Raw genomic sequence first — 20,827 nt, 5'->3', positions numbered from 1 at the left:
CTTTAGCACCATCCTTGCTCCAGATCCCATGCCAAAGCGCAAGAGCTGCTGTACTAATATAAACACTAATATAAGGGGCTGCCAGTTCCTTGTGAACTACATATGAAGGGGTTGAATGAGAACTGCTAATTGCCACCTTAAAAATATATTTTCTTGAGTCTATAATGATATATGTTTCGCCATCCCCCATAGTGCTGCACCGTAACAGGTTCCTGTAAGGCACTTACTTTTGTATAGGGTCAAGATTTCCCTAATTGGTTTTTTCTCCATTTTTTAAAAAAATCTGAAGATGGCCTCAATTGATCGTATAAATTTCAATTCACAAAGATAAGTGTGCGCACCCCAATGTCCTTCCCATGTAAAAAAATGGCCCAAGTATGCTAACGTTTCCTTCGGAGCAAAGAGACATGTCATGTTAAGACTCAAATGAAATGTAATTTAAGATGCTCTTTAATAGTAACGTTAGATTTTACGGTGCCGATTCACAGAACTAATCAGAGACAAAATCCTAAAGTTTTGGTATTCACAGAAGGCATTTAGTTGTGATAAAGTTAGTATTTTGTCTTACGTTAGTATTTTGTCTCAAGTTAGTATTTTGTCTTAAGTTAGGATGTTGTCTTAAGTTGGATTTTGTCGTAAGTTAGGATATTGTCTTAAGTTTTGTTTTTAAGACAAAATCCTAATTTAAGACAAAATCCAAACAGGGGGGCTACAATGACGTCTTAGCAATCCGGCTGTAGAGGACTTACTTGTGGCAACATTGGGGGTTCTTGACCCCAATGGCCCTCAGCAGCAAAGAGGTTGTGGCGGACGCGGCTTGACCCAGCAGAGAAGGAACAGAACAAACTTCTCCTAAAAGAGTATAAGTTGGCGATTATAGATAGAAAGAGGACCCATTTCGCTAACCTGACTGCTTCCCTTAACTCCCCTAGAGATCTTTTTAAGATTATAGATTCGCTCTCCACGACTCGGGCGGTTGACCCTGTAGTGGAAAGTCAGGAGTTATGTGATGGAATATCGACCTTTTTTCATTCTAAAATTGCAGATATTTAGGACACCCCTGAATCCCTCAACCATGAGTTGGGACCTCCCCCTTCTCTTGTCCTTCCCACGGTGGGGTGCCAGGCTGATGAATCCGTTCCTAGTTTTTTTAATTTCCCTCTCCTTACTTTGGAGCGGATAAATCAGCTTCTTGATACCACTAAATCGGGCTCCCCATTAGACCCCTGTCCACTTAGGGTTTTGAAGGCCTGTAGGGAAGTGGTTATCTCTCCTCCTATGGAGGTGATGAACTCTGCTATTATGGAGGGAGTTTTCCCTTCTCATGGAAAATGGCGGTCGTCAAACCCCTTCTGAAAAAGGCCACTTTGGACCCCGGGGTATTGAAGAACATTCGGCCTATTTCTCTTTTGCCTGCTCCTGCAAAAATCTTGGAAACACATCTTAATCATCACCTTAGCTCCTTTTTGGAGGAGTCTACTCTCCTAGATGCGTCTCAGCACGGTTTTAGAAAATCACACAGCACTAAATTTGCCCTCACTATGGTCATCAACAACATCCGCCTGAAGGTCGACAAGGGCTACACGACTATCTTGGTCCTGCTCAACCTCACGGCGGCCTTTGATACTCTGTTCCCCTCTATTCTAATCACTCGCCTTAGGGAGATATGAGTCCGAGGACCTGCCTTAAGTCTTTTGGCATCCTTCCTTAGCCAAAGAGAACAAAGGGTGAAGCTGCGTGAGTTCTTTTCTACATCTAAACCTGTGCAGTGTGGGGTCCCCCAGGGCTCCGCACTAAGCCCCACACTTTTTAACATCTATGTGGCCCCCCTTGCCAGGGTTGTGAGATCTTTTGGGCTTGAGGTGTTGTCATATGCCGACAACACCCAAATCATGGTTTCTCTTACCCAGTCAGTGAGGGATTCTGCCCTGAACTTTAGGAACTGTATGGAGGCTATCTCTAATTGGATGATCCAGAACTTCCTGAAATTAAATGGGGTGAAGACTGAGGTCCTGATCTTTGGGGGAAAGCAGGACATCTGGTCTAAGGACTGGTGGCCAGCTTCCCTTGGGGAATGCCCCCTTCCTTGTCAATTTGCTAGAAATCTAGGGATTCTTTTAGATTCCTCGCTCTCTTTTAATCGTCAGGTCAGCAGGACGGTCTCCACCTGTTGCGGTATCATTCGGATCCTTAGAAAGATCGCCAACTATCTCTCCCTTGATGCTCCGAAGCAAGTGCCATGGCACTTGAGTCTTCAAGACTGGACTACTGCAATGCTCTGTATGTGGGTATTAACAGGAGTCTTATCCACTGATTGTAGATTGTCCAGAATGCGGCGGCTAAGATGGTTCTTGGTCTTCCCAGATTATCTTCAGCATCTCTGGCGAGAAGAGGCCTGCACTGGCTGCCAATCCAGTCTAGGATCTCTTTCAAGATTCTATGTCTTGCGCATGGGGCTGTGTATGGGACTGGTCCAGATGATACTAGGTCCCTTCTTCACCCCTACATCCCCACGAGATATTTACGCTCATCTAGTAAAAATCTTCTCCAAGTTCCCAGATTCACAAAGGCAACATGGGGAGGTAGAGCTTTCTCCATCTTAGCCCCCAGACTGTGGAACTCTCTTCCCCCTGATCTTACAGGACCATCCTCATCTGTGCTTTTCCGTAAAGCTTTGAAGACCTGGTTTTTTACTGAGACATACCAGTAACGGTGCATTTAGGGAATTTCATCTTGATGATCTGTCTTGCGCCTTGATGCCCTTGGGCTAAGTTGCGTGGTAAAAATCGCCTTTCATTCATTCATTCAAAGAGGACTTCATTAAGGGTGGCCGAGCAATACTCCGCCCGCTCACAGAACTGAGTACCACGTAGTAAAACTCCAAGAGCTCTACCCAGTACTATGACAGATGGGCCACCATGCCAAGGTGGCTTGGGGCAGAGCTATTCCCTGTCACACTTACACTTCAAAGGGCTTGCCTCCAGTGCACACAAATAAACCTCACTTTTGTCACCCAAGATTTCTTGGATCTTTTGCAAGGGATGGGAAGAATTTTTGAGGACCAAATGTGGGAGTAGCACAGGATGTTCCCCTACTTCAAAGGCTGGCACTCGGTATAATTAATGAACCCTCTGAATAACTCTTTACAGAAGAACTGCTTTGTTCCCCAGGGGACAGCACTTCTGCTTGAGGCTGCCTTGTTCCCCAGAGGATTGCCCTGATGCTGGATGCCTGCCTTGCTTTCTGAGAAGGCCCTTCACCCCTGGCTAACATGAGTGACTCAAATAGTGTCAATGTGCTGACCTCCTGTTCTGAGCTACAGGGACACAACAAGCTCAAAAAGCTTCAGTGCAATTTGCGAACTGACCTTCTGCAACTGGACCTGCCTAAGGACCTGCGTGAGCCCTAGTGGCCACTGCAAGAGTGATTCTTTGGTCCCCAAGAAATCCCTCCCCAGGTCTTGGAGCTGGCATCCAAGTGCACTCCTCAGTGGCGTAACATTATTACCTGCAGGCCTTGTGGGTATCCCTCTATCACTATGCAGGGACCCCTGGCCTAGGTCTGGGACAGCCCCTTTCCTCAGACATGTGTTGAAAATCTGGACTTTGTTTGGAGGTGTTTTGTCATTCTGGTATTATTTTATTCATTAAAATGTACTCTAATATTATAATTTGCTTTAAGATATTTATTGTGTTGTATGTTCACTTTATTACTGTTTGTGTGCTACATAAATAATTTTGACTTTGCCTCTAAGTTAAGCCTGACTACTTTGTCCCAAGCTACCAAAGGCTTAAGCACAAGTTAAATTATTGACTTTTATGGTTCACCATGACAAGGATTGTGGTTGTTGCCTTAGTGGGACTTCAAACCTGCGCAACTAATAACCATGATTTCTTACCAGGAACCTATACAATGTATATTTCAACTTAATTTGCACAAGTAAATCCAGTTCCACACAAGGTCAGCTTTAAGGTGGTGATTCTGGTGCCACCCCACTGAGCGCCGATCTTGGGTGTGTTGCTTTTTTAAATATCTTATTTGTTTAAATGCACCTGCTGCAGAGTTCCTTGTGTGACCAACAGTTTTCAGACAACAAGTGCAGTGGGTTAACGTGCCTTCTTTAAAGAACGTGCAATATGCAGATCACAGCATTATGTTTTGTGTATATAGCTCAGTGCGTCACTGCTTTTTGTCACGAAGACCATTGGTTACTTGAAGTCCATACGTCACAATCCGAATATAGCACAGTGAGCTTGTGACCGGCATCAAAGAACAAATGGCAAACTGCAAGGTATGCGTTAATACATTATGATTTTTCCCCAATCTTTCATTATACAAATGTTGCTAGAGTTTTAGTATTGGCAGAAATATATTCTTTTTTTTTTTAATTAATCCAGATGAAAATGGCTTTATTGCCGTCAGACAACTTAAACTTAATACAAACTATGTGATAGAGGTAGGCTATGGATTACTTCTCACAAAAGCTGTAATGGTGCTAGATATTTAGAAGAGCATTGACCTTCTGAGCAGGGACAGATTATTTTGTATTTTGAGTAAATGTGGTTTTCCTTTCCAGCTCATGCGTCATGTAGGTGTCCAAATACCGGTCGGAAACGGCCGAAAATACCGATTTTCGGCTGTTTCCGACCGGTATTTGGACATTGGTATGTAGGGGCATGTAAAATTACAGAATCGGTAATTTTACCGATTCTGTAATTTCAGATGTAGGTAGCACTGTTTTCAGTGCTACAAGGGTTTAAGAAGTCTTAATTTACCACCAACTAGTAGTTGGTGGTAAATTAAGAAAACCATTTAAAAAGCATTTTTTTTGCTTTTTAAACAGTGCCATGTTGCAGACATACATGCCCTAAGGGCATGTATGTCAACAACATGTGCACCCATGCACAATTGAGGTGTGCAACAGGGTGTCAAAGTGACACCCTGCCACCCTTCAATATTTCCCCCAATTACCGAATCAGTATTTACCGATTCGGTAATTGACATTGATTCCATAGGAAACAATGGCAGTTACAGACTCGGTAAATACCGATTCATTAATTACCGAATCATACCGATTCGGTAATTAATTCGGTAAATAAACCTACATCCCGATTGCCAGTTCTTAAATAGCGAATCGGTATGATTCGGTATTTAAGAATCGGTAATCGGGGATTACCTACATCTGGCCCATAATCTCTTGAAAGGGGAAACAACTAGAATATTGGTTAGCACAGCAGTAAGTGGGGAAATAAAAGTTATATTGCCTAAACTACTACTCTGCATAGTTTAACAAGTTGTGCTTTCCCACCCAAGGGGGACCTTTGGTTAAATGCACCAATGCTGAATGTGAAAGACAGGTTAGTGCCGCTCCACAGAATCCCACCCGATTCATTGTTTTTTAGTTTTTTATTTGTATTTATTTATTTTCGCAATAAACATTGAAAGAAAGATACAGTACAGCTCAATATTGCCTGTGGTTGATTTGATATCAGGTCCATTTACACGCTGAAGTCTTCAAAACAAGCATTAACTATGACAATCCTGATTAACAGAGGGACAACAAGGTGTGTACACATCACAGTCGCATTGTTGACTCCCCAATGGATGCTTGTATTCCCCTGCCTGCCCCAGTTTGTGAAGGCGTATTTTGCTTTGGAGGTGGTGTGTCTCCTGTGTCCTGAGCAGTTAGTTAATATGAGTGTATTGGCTGCCACATATCAAGGGTCCTGGAGGTAGGTGGTTGCAGCAAAGCATATGTGTTGCTGTTTGTATTGCAATAGGTCATGCTGCGTAACCCTGTTTTCAATGTGGGTCGGAATTTAATACACCGGTTTAAGGCTACTTCCCTTGTAGGAATAAGGAGTGCAATTGCGACAAATCGTCTTTTGGATTTGGGGAGGTCATGTGTGTACCCCATGAGTGCCAACAGCGGGGAGGGTGTGAGCTCCATCTTTATAGAAATACATTCTTATTAGTAAAGCTAAACCCTACCACTATTGTAAGTTTTGAAAGCTGAGTTTGTGCTTCTCCAGTCAAGCACTCTTAAAATATACAGCCTGTGGATGACGTGTGATTTCTGCCCCTTGTAGCATTCTTAGTCTTATGTAACATTGCTATACATTTCCTATACACTGCTCTACACAAATATGATTCATTGTCTCAGTCTCTTAAGTACTCAGACACCTTACACTGGTAGGAGTGGCGCTATAAAACAAATGAAATACACGTGATAGAGGTGTTATGGAGAGATTAGCGTCACCAATGGAGGGTGGTAGTGAAGGAATCCATGAGAAGCAGGTCATTGGGGGTGGGGCTACGCAAAAAAAATTGTTGCACTGGGCACCACCAATGCTAAAGCCGGCCCTGTTTCCACACTACATTAAAAAATATACTCCTTATGTGGACATTCCCCCAAGCATCCAAATATTTTAGAGTGAACTGGTGAAGTAGTAAGTCATTTTTCCATCAGGAAAGATGTAGATATTAAGAAAAAAGTTTCATTCGACAAAGTGAATGATTCTAGTGTTATGTTGCTTATAAATTAGGAACATAATTGCAATTACTATACAGAGTATGTTATTAGAAACAATACCTTTATATTTTGCAGCTGGTACAACAAAAAGGTGAATAATGAAAAGAAAGCTTAGCTCCTATTAAACAGATGTCCAGAAAATTTCACTGAAAGGCATTATTTCAGTTAAGTAATGTGTAAGCCAGCTTAAAAAATTAGACCACCAATATACACTTTTCATTTCACAAAAGAACCATTATTCTGTGCCTCAACAGGGATTTCTTTTGTTAGTAATAACAAAGGCAACAGTGAATCACTATTATGAACTAAAGCAAGATTGTCTGGTGATTGGTAGCAATATGTCAGTGCAATAAGGAAATCTTCCATTTGAAGATATTTACTCCAGAATTCTTACTTTTATGTTAGTGTTTAGTCTGCTTTTGTAAGAAGAGTGCGTATAGTGATGGACATTTATAACATAGCTTGCCTCAGATAAAATTAGGCAGCTGAATTTATACATTAAGAGGGTTATTTATGAGAGCCATGTGTCACTTTTGCAACACGAAAGGTGGTACATCCCCGATGCAGGGCACTGAATTAGATTTATGAAGCCATGCAGAGCCACCTTGCATGGCTTTGAGTGGCCACATAAATCTTGAGTAAGGCGATGCAGCGCTAATCTCTGCATGGCCTTAGTCTGTGCTTGGAAGGTATTCCGTGGTCGTTGCAGTGGTGTTTCCACGCAACACCCATGGCTTTTGACGCTGCACCAGATTTACAAAATAATGTAAATCTGAGAAATCCTTGTGCCTTCTGAGGTGAGGTATAACGAGGCTAAATATTAACTTGCCCATTTTCCACACTGCCTACTATTCTTTCTGAGACCTTCCTTTTGCATTGTCTCCCACAAAGCTCAGGGGTCCTCTTCTTCATATCTTCTTCATTTGATGGGGGCTGAAAACAGATGGGGTGTTAGCACTTTTTCCTCGGGAGGGGGAATGGTTAAATTCATGAACGTGATGGAAGAGCAGACACGTAAGCCTGCTGTGCTACACGGTCAACTTTATTCTCTGTTCCTAACCCAGGAAGATCAGGCATAGTAGGTGTAGCAGACTCATGTTCCCGACCGATTTGCTTGGGATAGTCTGTTGGCTGGGACAAATAGTGCATTGGTGTTGATGAGGGTGGTGGTACCATTGATCCAGGGGTGTTGCCAATATCTTTCTGTTCCGTGGAGAATGCAGCAGTTACACTGCTTTGCAAGGAAAGGAAGAGGGTTTGACGCCAGTGCTCTTTCCAATGGTGATTGACATTCTCCCTAAATACGCCTCTTTATTAGCAAGGACTGTGGGTGCCATCTTCTTGACTTCTCACTTGTCAGAGCCCTTAGTAGAAAACTCTGTGGAGTGATGTGTCACCTAATTTACAGCCTAGTCTCAGTCTCAGTAAAAACAACTGTTGAGGTCTTTTAGGAATTCCAGATCACTGGGCGCACACCTGGGTAACCGCTAGATAATGGAAACAAGAGTAAAAGGTGTAGGCAATGGGGCGAGTGGTAATCCCTCACAACCACTCAGAAAGACCAGAAAAACTGGGCAACAATGAATATGAACAACTGTGCCCCTGCACTAACAAAATATGTGGAGAACTTCAAGAGTTTGAATAAAATTGTATACATGTAATGCTGACATATAGCACATCAATCTAAACAGATGGTGGCGGTACGAAATTCGGTGACAGATGGTTGAGTGAGACAGGTAAGTCAATTAGTAGTCTGTAGGTAGAGTGTCCATATTCTGTTTATTGTTCCATTTCAAAAGCCAACACGTGTTTCATCGCAAGGAACAAATGCGAATCTTCAGGGCTGGAAAAAGTGGCTTTCAGGATGGGATGTGCTGGTTCGGATAGAACACAAGAAAGGGCGCGAAAGGACCGGTCAGTGCATGGTCAGGAAAACTCAAGACTATGTTGTCTTGGAGAAAAGGCTCTGATGGTAACCACCACGGTGTGGATGGAGTCCCAAAGGTCAAGTGATTGGACAGAGGTATCTTTATTAGAGAGAATTAAATCAGGAAAAACTCAAGACTGTATTTTCTTGGAGAAACGACTTTGAGGGTAACGGTCCGTTTCCGAAACACGGCGCCGGGAAACTCCAAGAGGGAGAATATCGTCCGCCAGGACAAGGTACTTTGCTTGGTAACGAGCGCACCCGCCCACACCACGAAGACCTCTCTCCTCCCGGTCTCCACCCAACCTGTCAATTACCGAGATTTAATTTGTCTCTAATAAGGATACTGTGGTCCAATCACTTGATTTTTGGGACTCCACCCACACCGTGGAGCTTACCCTCAAAGTCGTTTCTCCAAGAAAATACAGTCTTGAGTTTTTCCTGATTTAATTCTCTCTAATAAAGATACCTCTGTCCAATCACTTGACCTTTGGGACTCCATCCACACCGTGGTGGTTACCATCAGAGCCTTTTCTCCAAGACAACATAGTCTTGAGTTTTCCTGACCATGCACTGACCGGTCCTTTCGTGCCCTTTCTTGTGTTCTATCCGAACCAGCACATCCCATCCTGAAAGCCACTTTTTCCAGCCCTGAAGATTCGCATTTGTTCCTTGCGATGAAACACGTGTTGGCTTTTGAAATGGAACAATAAACAGAATATGGACACTCTACCTACAGACTACTAATTGACTTACCTGTCTCACTCAACCATCTGTCACCGAATTTCGTACCGCCACCATCTGTTTAGATTGATGTGCTATATGTCAGCATTACATGTATACAATTTTATTCAAACTCTTGAAGTTCTCCACATATTTTGTTAGTGCAGGGGCACAGTTGTTCATATAGTCTCAGTCTCAGTCCACCTGCAGGCAATAAAAAAGTAGAAGGAAAGACTGTCAGGCTAGTGAATACAATACTAGTCATCATAACATATACAAATAATCCCCATGTTTAAGCTAAGTGCTCACCTGGTACAAAATATGAAAAAGTCATTGAGAACTTGAATGGACTCTAAGGGTCATGAGGCTGGCCCCTTGACCCCTTGAATATACACCTGTCAACCTCTTGACTTAAAATTATGAGTCATATGAAGTCCTATGGGGAAATCCCATTAGGATGAATTTGTTCACAGGTGTAGCATGTTAAATTACTTTAACCCATAAGGTGATGTAATCAAATATGTCTTTTGAGATATCATCAATGATGTCATCAAAGATGTAATTTAACATGCCATTAGTGATACAATATGTGAGGTCATAAGCAGTGCAAGCGTTTTGTTTTTAAAATTTTAGTTTTTGTATTATTTCAACACCTAACACTAACATCACTTTAACCACTGTGTTTTTTCATTGAATTCCAGGTTTAGTTTTTTTTAACATAGGCAAAAATCTTATTACAATGTCTAACTATAAAGTTATTTTAACTTTTATTTTTTTCTCACAAATTTCTAAGGTGTTGTAATTTAAGGTAGGAGTTTATTGCAATACCTACAACATCGCTTTAACCTTTATCTTTATCTGTGGATTTTCAGTGTTCTTTTAATTATATTCCTCTGCTGACCATAGCTTTTGGCCGTGCACAGTGTTTGGTTGCCACCAAGCCCAATGGCCTCAGATCAGTTCCTGCCCATGCAGGCAATAATTTTCCCACAGTCGCTCACTCCACAAGTATGTTTTTTTCTTCTTAATTTTTTCGCATAATTTCTCTGTACTCTCCCTGAACAGTGACACAGCACCACCCCCATGTCTCTGCAGGACCATGCAAACTAGTTCTAGTGAAGCATGCATGGTCCTGTGGTATATGTACCCTGGGAGTACTATGGTTTCTCACAGGAGGGTAATGCTGGGCCCTGGGGGAGTACCATGGCATGATTTATTTTTAGGTTTTTGACCCATGAGTCTTTTCTGGTCCCCTCTATGAGTGTCAGGAACTTGGAGTGACCCTACCCTGCCCCCTTATATTTTATTGTCCGCCGAGCCTGCAGTATTTTTCTTCCAATTGCACCCATCCAAACAGATCATTCGGTACTGCAGGATGGCCTAAAAGGCAGACAGAAGGAAAAGCTCTCCCAGTCAATTAGTAGTGCTCTCTCTTTTACATTTATTGTACAGCAGGACTTCCATGGGACCAGCAATCCAAATAAAATTACATTTGTAACCATATCATGACCATCCTGAGCACCTTAAACACAAATTACTCTAAAAATGGCTAAATGATTTTTAGCAAATAATGAAAAGTACGCTTATTTCAGTAAAGTTCTAACTTTCTGCCAAACTTGATGTAGTTCTGTGAAGCTGTTTTCCTGTATCCCTTTAGAAACATTACTATAGGAATTCACATTGGGCAAACAACGTTTTGGGTTCCCACCTATTTCTTTACCCCCTTTTTATGGATCACCGCTAAACATTCCATGAAGGAGCTGAGTTGGATAAACTATTTTAGAGAATGTTTTGTAGAGACTCGTCAATTTGCGAAAAAGGTTATTAGTGGAACAAAAAATGCTCTTCCAATAGAAACTATTATATTATTTAGTAATGAGAATAGCAGTGATTGATGATGTCATAAGTGATGTCATCAATGGTATAATCAATGAGGTAATTAAACATGTCATGAATGATGTAATATGTGAAGTGTTAATCAATGCATGCTAGGGTTCCAGGTTATAGTACGTAACTAAACTGTAACTGGTGAATTTCAGTGCTTGGTATGTATTTTAACTTAAGTTCTGTCAAGACTGGCTACGTCGTCCCTTACCTTGTCTTGAAGCTGAAGCCTCGTGGAAGACGTAGAAGATTTCGCAGAGACGCAAGGGACCAACTTCCCAGACTACTAACTAAAACCTTACTGAATTACAATTCACAGCAAGACTTAAACTAGAAATTAGGGAAGAGGGCCGGTACTGGACGTGGACGTTGGGTTGTTGGTTTGTTCTTGCTGTCGACCTGCTAATCAACAAGTACCAAGATATTACTTAGGAGCCACCTCTGATCTTTTCTTACTACCCTAAAATCTAAACACAAGCCTTCCCTACCTACCCCCTCCCACTGTTGTAAGAGTGAGTGTCTTGTTTGCCTAAACGCCTACCTGCGATCAGTGTTGTCTTGTCTTCGTCCAGTATTTCTTTGTCTTGTTTTGTTGTGATGGTCAAGGCGTCAGATACCTCTTGTTGTCTGTCTAGCGCAGTCTTTTCTTGGAAAAACGACCTTTAGGAGGTTTAAAAACAAGACACCTGAATTAGAAAGTATTTCTCAAATTCTTTCTTCAAGAACACAAAACTCCTAGACATTCACTTACTGTATTTTTTCTTGTTGGTCTCCTTCCAATTAGGGATTCTTTTTAGGCTGAAAAGAAGTGGTACAAAAGACTAATACATTCAAAAGGTATCTTTCTTTTACATCACAGACTGTTTGGTATCTTTTTCGAAAATAATAACTAAGATGAAGTTTTGCACTATTCATAGATTAACTAGAGCGCACTTACAATGATTCTACCTAGCTTTCAACTTAAGCTCCAAGCATTCGCAAACACAATTATCACAATATATTCTTGTAATACAGGTTTGTCTAAAACACAATAATTCCATTAAAAGTTCCAAGTAACCTTCCGTTTCTTCTCCGAGAAAGTTTTATTGTCCATAAAAAAACTCTTGACCTTGCTTGCGAAGGGCGCCTTGAAGAAAGAAATAAAGGTTTGCACTTAGCTTTCCTTTCGAGGATGAAATGCTTCTGTGATCGTTGTCTAGCCGGTTTTCCATCCGTTCCTTTGAAGAGTTCCTGCGAGGCACCGAGCGCGAACCTTCTTCTACGCTGGGCGGAAGGCAAAGCGTCTTCTGGAAGGTTGGGTGCGGTTTAAATAGGGAACCGCACCCAGCCGCACCCAGTCGCGCACAGACAACGTGCGTGCGTGCAACGCTGGGACTTGAACACAGGGCTCTTACCTGCATGGAGGCTGGTATCTTGAACTCCAGGCTGTGCACAGGCAAAGGCTCACTTTATTTACAGAACGAGGATCTTTCCGATTACACTGGAATGCAAGAAAAGCAAGGCAATATAAACTGGTAACAAAAAAGGAAAGTCATGAATAATAGAAATAGCCCGATGTTACAATACAAAGGAAAGTCATGATTTACTGTACACAATCACACTGACAATGGAAGCGTGCTGGGTGCACAGGAAAGGGGTGGGTTTTCTTGAAGGGGTTTAGGCTTCATGACAAGTTCTTTCTTCATTCCACTAGCTAACTATAGCATCACTTTGATCGTTGTGTTTTTTGGTGAATATATATATTTTTTTTTTATGTATGTTTGTTATCTTTTCATCACACCTCACAATAATATATTTGTAATCTTTGTTTTTTTCCTAAGCTTCAGAACCATTTTCCAGTGCCTGCCTGATCACCAACATAGACCCATGTAGGCATGAATGTGTTGAACTTAGGTTCAGATTTCTCATGCAAAGTTCCATGATCAACTGTTGCCCGTAATGTTCCTTAATAAGTGAAGATGCTCTTCATTAAGTTGTGCTATAACAGTATCTAAATCACTCTAGTCACCTTTGACCTGATCCATAGCATTTTCTACTTCATTAATAGCTATGGTTGCCTTTATTTCAAGAATTGGTTGATCGGGGGCTTGGGCAAAAGCAGGAGAAAATGGCTGCTTGCTAGCGTGGCTCCGGCACAGGCGACTCTTATCCCTCATTGAACCTGACTTTCATCCGGTCACAAGAGCTACATTCCTGTGCGAGCATTTCCAGAGACGGCTGGGAGGTGCACCGCCCATCCCAAGTAAGATCTGTGGTGGAGAGGGCGACGGCGCTGTTGCGGCCTTGATGAGCGAGACAGTCACGGTTTCGCGTAGACTGGCACCGGACATGAGGTGGTGGGTCTGGGCGAGTGACCTGTGAGCACCACGTGCTTTTGATGGAGCGCGCGGCCCTCTACTACGAGGGGGGCCTGCTTGCATCACCATGTGTGTGCCCGTATCCTGTGGACCCTGGGGAGCGGTGAATTAAATTGCCGGGCCGGCAGCGCTTTGGTAGCCTGATATCCCTGCAAGTCGCTGGGATTCGAATGGGTGCCTCGGGGCAGGATCAGGCCCCAAAGTCTGGCCCACATATAAAGATCGCTGCACCGGGGACTGCCACTGTGTCATATTGCCTGAATTGAGGAGCTGCGCCACACCATCGCTTGCGGTGGCCCCGGCCCAGATCTTTCCCTCAACCCGAGACCCCACCCTGTGATTTTCTCTGCGAGACTTGTGCACGTGGGGGCCTCCATTCTGTCTGCTGGACATAACTGAGTGGCCAGGTGGAGCAAGGAGGTGCTGAGTTTCGCTGCCCTAATCGACTGAGCCATACACTGAGGTGCAGGAGTGTGACAGAGCTCAGGATCGATGGTAGGCCTTGACATGGACACACGCTAGTGGAATTGTTACGGGCCTGGAAGATGATAGCAGCGTCCAGAGGGACCGGAGACTGTCTACCTGAGTTTTAATGACCAGTTCTGGTGCCCTTGACCTGCCAGGGGCACTGCCCTCTAACTGGCACATCAGAAAGGCTGTAATCACAATTCATTCCGGCGCCTCAATGCCAAGAAAGTTTATTCATTGAGAGGCTGTGGTTCTTTGGGGGGGTGAATCCGACAGGCCACGTGGTCGTCACCACCGTAGGTGGTGGTAAGTACCCCTTAGCCATGGTCTCTACGGCCGCAATCCCAAAATGGCGACAAACAAGGGAGGCCATAATGCACACCAGCAAAAAAATGATAAATTCGCCCTACAAAAGACACATGAGGGGGGAAGCCATCTTTAGGCTCGGAGCACGACGCCCAATAGAAGGTGGGTGAACAAGAACCCCCCAAACTCCAAGACGTATTGGCCCCCATCAACGGCATCCGCGCATCACTTGAGGGTCGCGATGTCTCAGTTGCCACAGACATCTCTCTCCTTAGAGCCGACCTATGTATAACAGGCTCACGGTGAAAGAGGTGGAGGATGCCAAACAGGAACTTGTCACCGATATGTCGACCTTGAAAAATCAAGTCTCTGCACTACAACAAAAGACTGAGTCTTTAGTGACCCAACTTGACGACTACGAAGGAAGGTTGCAATGTAATAATGTTTGCATCCAAGGGTTGCCGGAGAGGGCCGAAGGGCCAGCAGTGGACCTATTTGTGGAAGACCTTGTGTTCAATCATCTGCAGCCTAAGCAACTTTCCAACTACTTCTCCATTGAGAGAGCCCTCGGTATCCCAGTGGGTAGGCCCCAACTGGGGGTGCCTCCACAGCCTATCCTAGCGAGAGTGTTCAACTTTCGAGATCAGGACCACATTCTCCAGGCGGCTTGATGTGCCCCTCCTCTTAAATTTGAAAATAGCACAATCACTTTTTTCCCTGACTTCACTGCTAAAGTCCAGAAACAAACACGTTCCTTTGTGGAAGTAAAAAAGGCTCTCAGGGAAAGAGAAATCAAGTATGCCAAGCTGTTCCCTGTGAAATTGCTTTGGAGGCAGATGGCAAGAGTGGTTCTTCAAAGACCCCATGGAGGCAATGGATTGGCTCGATGGCTGGCGGAAGTCATGAGAGAATGGATGTTCGGATCAAAAAGAACGATGAGTATTGATGGCATAGAACTGAGGGCAACCCGGTCACAGATGGGATGACTTGCACATTGCGGTGACCCCTGAATACAGCCATGAAGCTTGCACCCAGACTTGAATTTTTGTCAATAACCTAGAGACTCATACTGTGCTGCATAACCATCTGTGAGCTTGATATTGACCTTTTAATATATTGATCCCCAATATGGCCCTGCTGCCTGTTGTTGATGGAACAGGACTGCACTATGGACCTAAGGAGTGGTTTTCTGGGAATGCGATGAATATATCTTACTGTATAAAAAGGGTTCCTGTGGCTTATAACTTTAAATGTCTGAAGAGGGGATGGGAGGGATGAGTTGAGCCCACGTTTCCTCCATTTCAGGGGTGGGAGGGCGATGGGTTCTGCACTGTTGGGGAAGCGAGTCACCAGTTTCCGTTATGCATGGAGGCACTGAGGGGGGTGGAGGGGGTTTTGGGTGGGAAGGGGTTGTAGCTTAGTTTGTAATTTTAGTCCAGCACAGCAATGCAACATTAAGATAAGGTGACAATTGATGCTTTACTCAGGTACATGGATGTTTGATAATCACATAATGAGGTCTTGGGGTTGTTTCTTCTATCAGCTTTCATGTAACACTTGGTCACTGATCCATCGGCAAAAACGCACTTGTGTCTCTACTAATGGGATCAAAAGCGGAACTTAAGTTCCAGGCATGGAATGTAAACGGGCTTGGGAACAAACTGAAACGAGGAATAGATAGTCCTCCAGTACCTAAAGAGACAGGCTCCTGATCTAGCACTTTTGCAGGAAACCCTTCTGTTTGGTGATACCTGCAGGGCCCTATGCAGATGGGCTATCAATTGATTGCGCATGCAGGGTTGACTTCGGGTTCCCGTGGAACAGGGGTGCTTTTGCGTAGAAACTGCCCATACATGGTAAAGAAAACTTGCACTGATAAACAGGGCAGGTTTGTCTTGGTGTCCGGCTCCTGGGAAGAGAAACACATAATGTACTTTCGGGCTATGTCCCTCCTACATTGTAACAGTCCACTCTGCAGGACGTTAGCAAAATCATTCTTGATCTTCCAATTGGCATGCTAGTGATTAGGAGAGACTTCAACCTCACAGCAGATGGATCATTGGACCGTTTGCCCCCATGTAGAGATCCTGCTGCTGGGTCCAAACTAGCTGACTTTCTATCGGCTCTTGGCCCAGTAGACATCTGGTGACGATTCAACTCCATAACCACACAATTCACCTTTCATTCTGGGGCCCACAATAGCCAGTCGCGAATAGACTACATGCTGACACATACGCAGGACCTTTCCGAATTCAGCGAGGCACGCTGCCTTGCTCGAGGAATTTCAGATCATTCCCCTATTCTCACCAAGATGATGGTGGGTACACAAATCAAGTGTAAGACCTTTACCCATGGGTGCTCAAGATACCACATGTCAAGATGGCATTAATCGAGGACAACAAATTGCACTTTAAAGAAAATGTCGGGTCGGATACCTCAGCACAAATCTTGTGGGGCGCTTTCGGGGCAGTAATAAAGGGGAGGTCCCTAGCCCTGCTGGTAGGCCATAAGAGGGAATTAACAAAACGTATAGACTAACTTGAGGTAGACATCCTACAAGGTGAAACAGCACTAGCACAGCCCCCTGACCTAGTTGCACAGCAGTTATTGGCGGTCAAAATACTGGACTAAAAACAGCTCCTCACTGAGGCGGCTAAGGCAAAACAAAAATCAATCTGTCATAAGATCTAAGAACATGGAGAGAGAACAGGTAAGCTTTTGGCTTGGTTAGAAAAAAGAGAGCAATTATTGAGATGGGTACACCAATTACAAGGGCCCAAGGGGAAAGAAATCACTAATCCTCAACAGATAGCAGAAACATTCGCCATCTACTTTGACTCAGTTTACACGTCTATCATGACAGTTTCGTCTCTTGAGGCTTGGGAACTTCTCTTGATCATTAATGTCTCCTCTCTGTCGTTGGAAGAAAGGGATTCCCTGGAAGGGGATCCTACTGAAGAAGAAATCCAACTGGCCATTCGAGACATCCATTCGGGCATGGCTATGGGACACAACGGACTCCCAATCGAGTTTTTAAAATCAGCGGCTTCCAAGCTGTCCCCCCATCTTTGCCAAATGTATCTGGAGAGCAATAAGAAAGGGATGCTGCCAGAATATATCCGATTAGCCACAATCGTTGTTATCCACAAACAAGGCAAACCACCCAATGATTGCAAGGCATACAGGCCAATACCTCTACTTACTGCAGAGGCCAAGATGCTCGTAAAATTACTTGCTAATAGACTCCTCCCCCTGCTTACCGGGCTGATACACCCGGACCAGTCAGGCTTTATGCCTGGCCGGAATGCAGCCTTGAATTTACGACGCTTACACAGGGTGTTAGGCAGACAACATATGATCAGAGAAGATGTGGCCCTGTTGTTCCTCAATGCCAAAATGGCCTTTGATACCATTGAATGGAATTACATGTTCACAGTCCTAGAAAGAATGGGATTTGGGCCCAATTTTATAAATTGGATAAAACTACTCTATGCCAGTCTGACTGCTCAAGTGGTGGTGAACCAACCCACATCCAAACAATTTCAGCTAGGAAGGGGAACCCGGTAGGGATGCCCCCTGTCGCCTTTAGTATTAGTGCTGGAGCGGTCTGGGTGAGGGGTAACCCTCAGATCCGTGGACTCAAATGGATCGAGAATCATGAAGATAGAATTTCATTATATGTGGATGACATATTGTTATATATGGCCTCTCCGGCATCCACCCTTCATCCTATCCTTGATATCTTCTGCATATTTGGTAATCACTCAGGATACACAATAGACTGGTCCAAATCGCAATTATATTCACTGCATTGCCCGTCTACGCGTATACCAAGGGAATATGTGATTCCTGTAGAACTGGAGGGCTTCCAATACTTAGATATTTATATAACGACTGATTCAGCCAAATTCCATAAAGCAAATTTGCGAGAGCCCTTGACGCGCTTTTTCGCCAACGTTAAACACTGGTGCTCCCTTCCTCTAACTCTTCTGGGACGTGGAGGCCTTTTTAAAATGTTGCTGTTCCCCCGTTTCCTCTATGTGTTCCAAAATACCTGTGATAGGATCCCTGACTCTTATTTCTCCAGTATTAATAGTGCTGTGCGCACCTTGTTGTGGGATGTACTGGTTCCATGAATAGCGATGCAAAAGCTGTCGGCAGGATGGTATGATGAGGGAATGGCACTACCCGACCTTAGGTCATATTACCAATCATCTCAACATGTGGTGATTAACCTCTGGGCTCATGGGGATTGGCGGGACCCAAGCTTCCACACTGAATGGTGGCTCATGGGACAAGGCAGTTATAACAAAGCACTCTATATGAATCTCAGTAACCTGTGCCTTACCAGACCGACAGCAAGCACGATTGAAGCCTGGCACAAGGGTAATAAAAAATTGGGCTGGCTCAATAAAATCACAACCCAAACAATTGGGTTGTCTAAGGGCTTGCCCTGGGTTGGATGAGTGGGATCTTATAGGTATTTCGCAGGTGGGGGGCATGTGGAATTGTAAGGGGTTGACCACTTTCGCTGACCTGCAGAAAGAATACGACCTTGCACAATCCGAAACATTTAAATCTGCAGATCAGCCATGCTCTCAAGGCAGCAATACAGGGGGGCGGCCCACCTCCTAAGACTTTCCCACTGGAAGACAGGTTGATACTTGACCCTATGGTCAAGAAGGCCATCTCCCTCACATATAAAAAACTGATTAATAACTGTCCTGATCTCTTGACGTACTTGCTGCATCACTGGGAGGCAGATCTGGGTGTGTTGGATGACGATGATTGGCGAGACACCCTGGCGTCCCCTAAAGAGCGGGCCATTCCCATGAGATTGAGACTGGTTCAACTCAAAACCCTGCACCAAGTCTATCTTGCCACAGGAGTGTTAATTAAGATGGGCAGGAGGACTGATCCTTCTTGCCTCAGACGATGTAACCAGGAGTGGACCTTATTTCCCAAATATACTGGAAAGCTGTTACCGACCAATGAGGGAGCGCTGGGGGGAAGAAATTGAAGGCTTCCCTGAAACTATGTCTGTTAAATATATGGGATGCCACTGACCTCACCCAAACCGAGAAATGGGATGGGCCATTGCAAAATGAAATATCGTGCAGAGGTGGGGTGTGGGGGAGTTAAACACAGAGGATGCCCGAAATAATGGGATCGTAAGCGGACTGCGTGGAATACACACAGGAAAGATATTTGTTTATCTCCAACAGTGGAGCTGCGACGTAGTGAATTCAGATTGCATGACCCTTTTAATGCTATCGAAGAGACATTAGACTTATGAGTCAAAGTGGTATTGATGTATGCAAAATAACCCATACATACTTTGTTTCTGGCTAACAAGACTCTACTTCAAAATCTCCTCTGCCTTAGATATCCATTGCCTCAAACTCAAACTTTGCAGGTACATCATTCAGACCTAGATACTCAGCACCTACCTGAAGATCAACTCCAACAAAACAAGTTTCTTCCATTTGCCAGGAACAACACACAGGATTCAATACAAACTGGCTCAACAAGATGAACCTTGCTGGCCTCAAACCAAACTCTCATCGAACACCAAGGGGTCTATTTTCCACCACACGCATCCCATTACCCCCTACCATATTACGATGGCGGGGGGACCCCGGCCGACGGAAAGACCGCCTGCTGATTTTCTGACAGTCAAACAGGAGACCGGGCAGAAAAGGGGCTTGATATGGTGACGATGTCTGCAAGACACCGCCATCCATATCAAGATGCAGGCGGTGATGTGCCTTTCCATGGCGGCGTTGTAGCCATGGGAAGGCATGCTGTGTCTGCATGTGGGGGCTTGGGGTGTTGCAGGGTGGGGAGTGCACATGGGGTGTACCTATGGTACCCTCCTGCATTTGCATGCACAATGTGGCAGGCATCGTGCGTTGCACAAATGCCTTTTTTACTTTGCGGCAGGTGCTGCAATGTAAAAGATGCTGGATGTGCCCGCCTGAGTGGCAGGCTCATCCTAATCAGCATCCCTTTGGCCGTTGCAGTGGGGGAAGACTTTGTCCACCCGCCAACGTACTAGACCCCCAAGTCTCTTCGATTCACCCTGGATACTAATCTCACCCTCAGAAAAAACAAAGATGGCCTGGTATCAGCTCTGTCTTTTAACCACTTGCCTGTGTCGGACACCCCCCGGCCGCCCGACGTCACGGTGGGTGTGTGCATCTGACAGCTGGGAGCCCTCCGGATCTGAGCATGTGCTGGATTTTCCCGCACTGCAGGGAAATCCTGGCCGCAGTCAAGGAGTTAAAGAAAGTGAAGATGGTTCTTCCAGAAACTGACTGCAGAACTGCTATTCACATGTGTTAGACCTGGCACCATTGGCATGGGTTTCCCCTGTATTTTTGCCTTTGCCTCCGGTGTTTTTGCTGTGTGTTGAACTTAGTTTTTGATGGTTTAGATGCTTTGGGAACTTTGCCACTGCTGTTCAGTGCCAAAGTGCAAGTGCTCCCTTTGTAAACTATGGTTATGATTTAGTGATTCCCTGTTTGGCATATTTGATTTACTGGTTATCTAGTAGTACAGTGCACTGTGTGCACCCAGGTCCTGTATATCAAATGCTGCTAAGTGGGCCTGCAGCACTGATTGTGTCCC

This window comes from Lissotriton helveticus, chromosome 4_1, assembly GCF_964261635.1.
Source record: "Lissotriton helveticus chromosome 4_1, aLisHel1.1, whole genome shotgun sequence".
Taxonomy (NCBI): domain Eukaryota; kingdom Metazoa; phylum Chordata; class Amphibia; order Caudata; family Salamandridae; genus Lissotriton; species Lissotriton helveticus.
Note: the sequence above shows the minus strand (reverse complement) of the source record.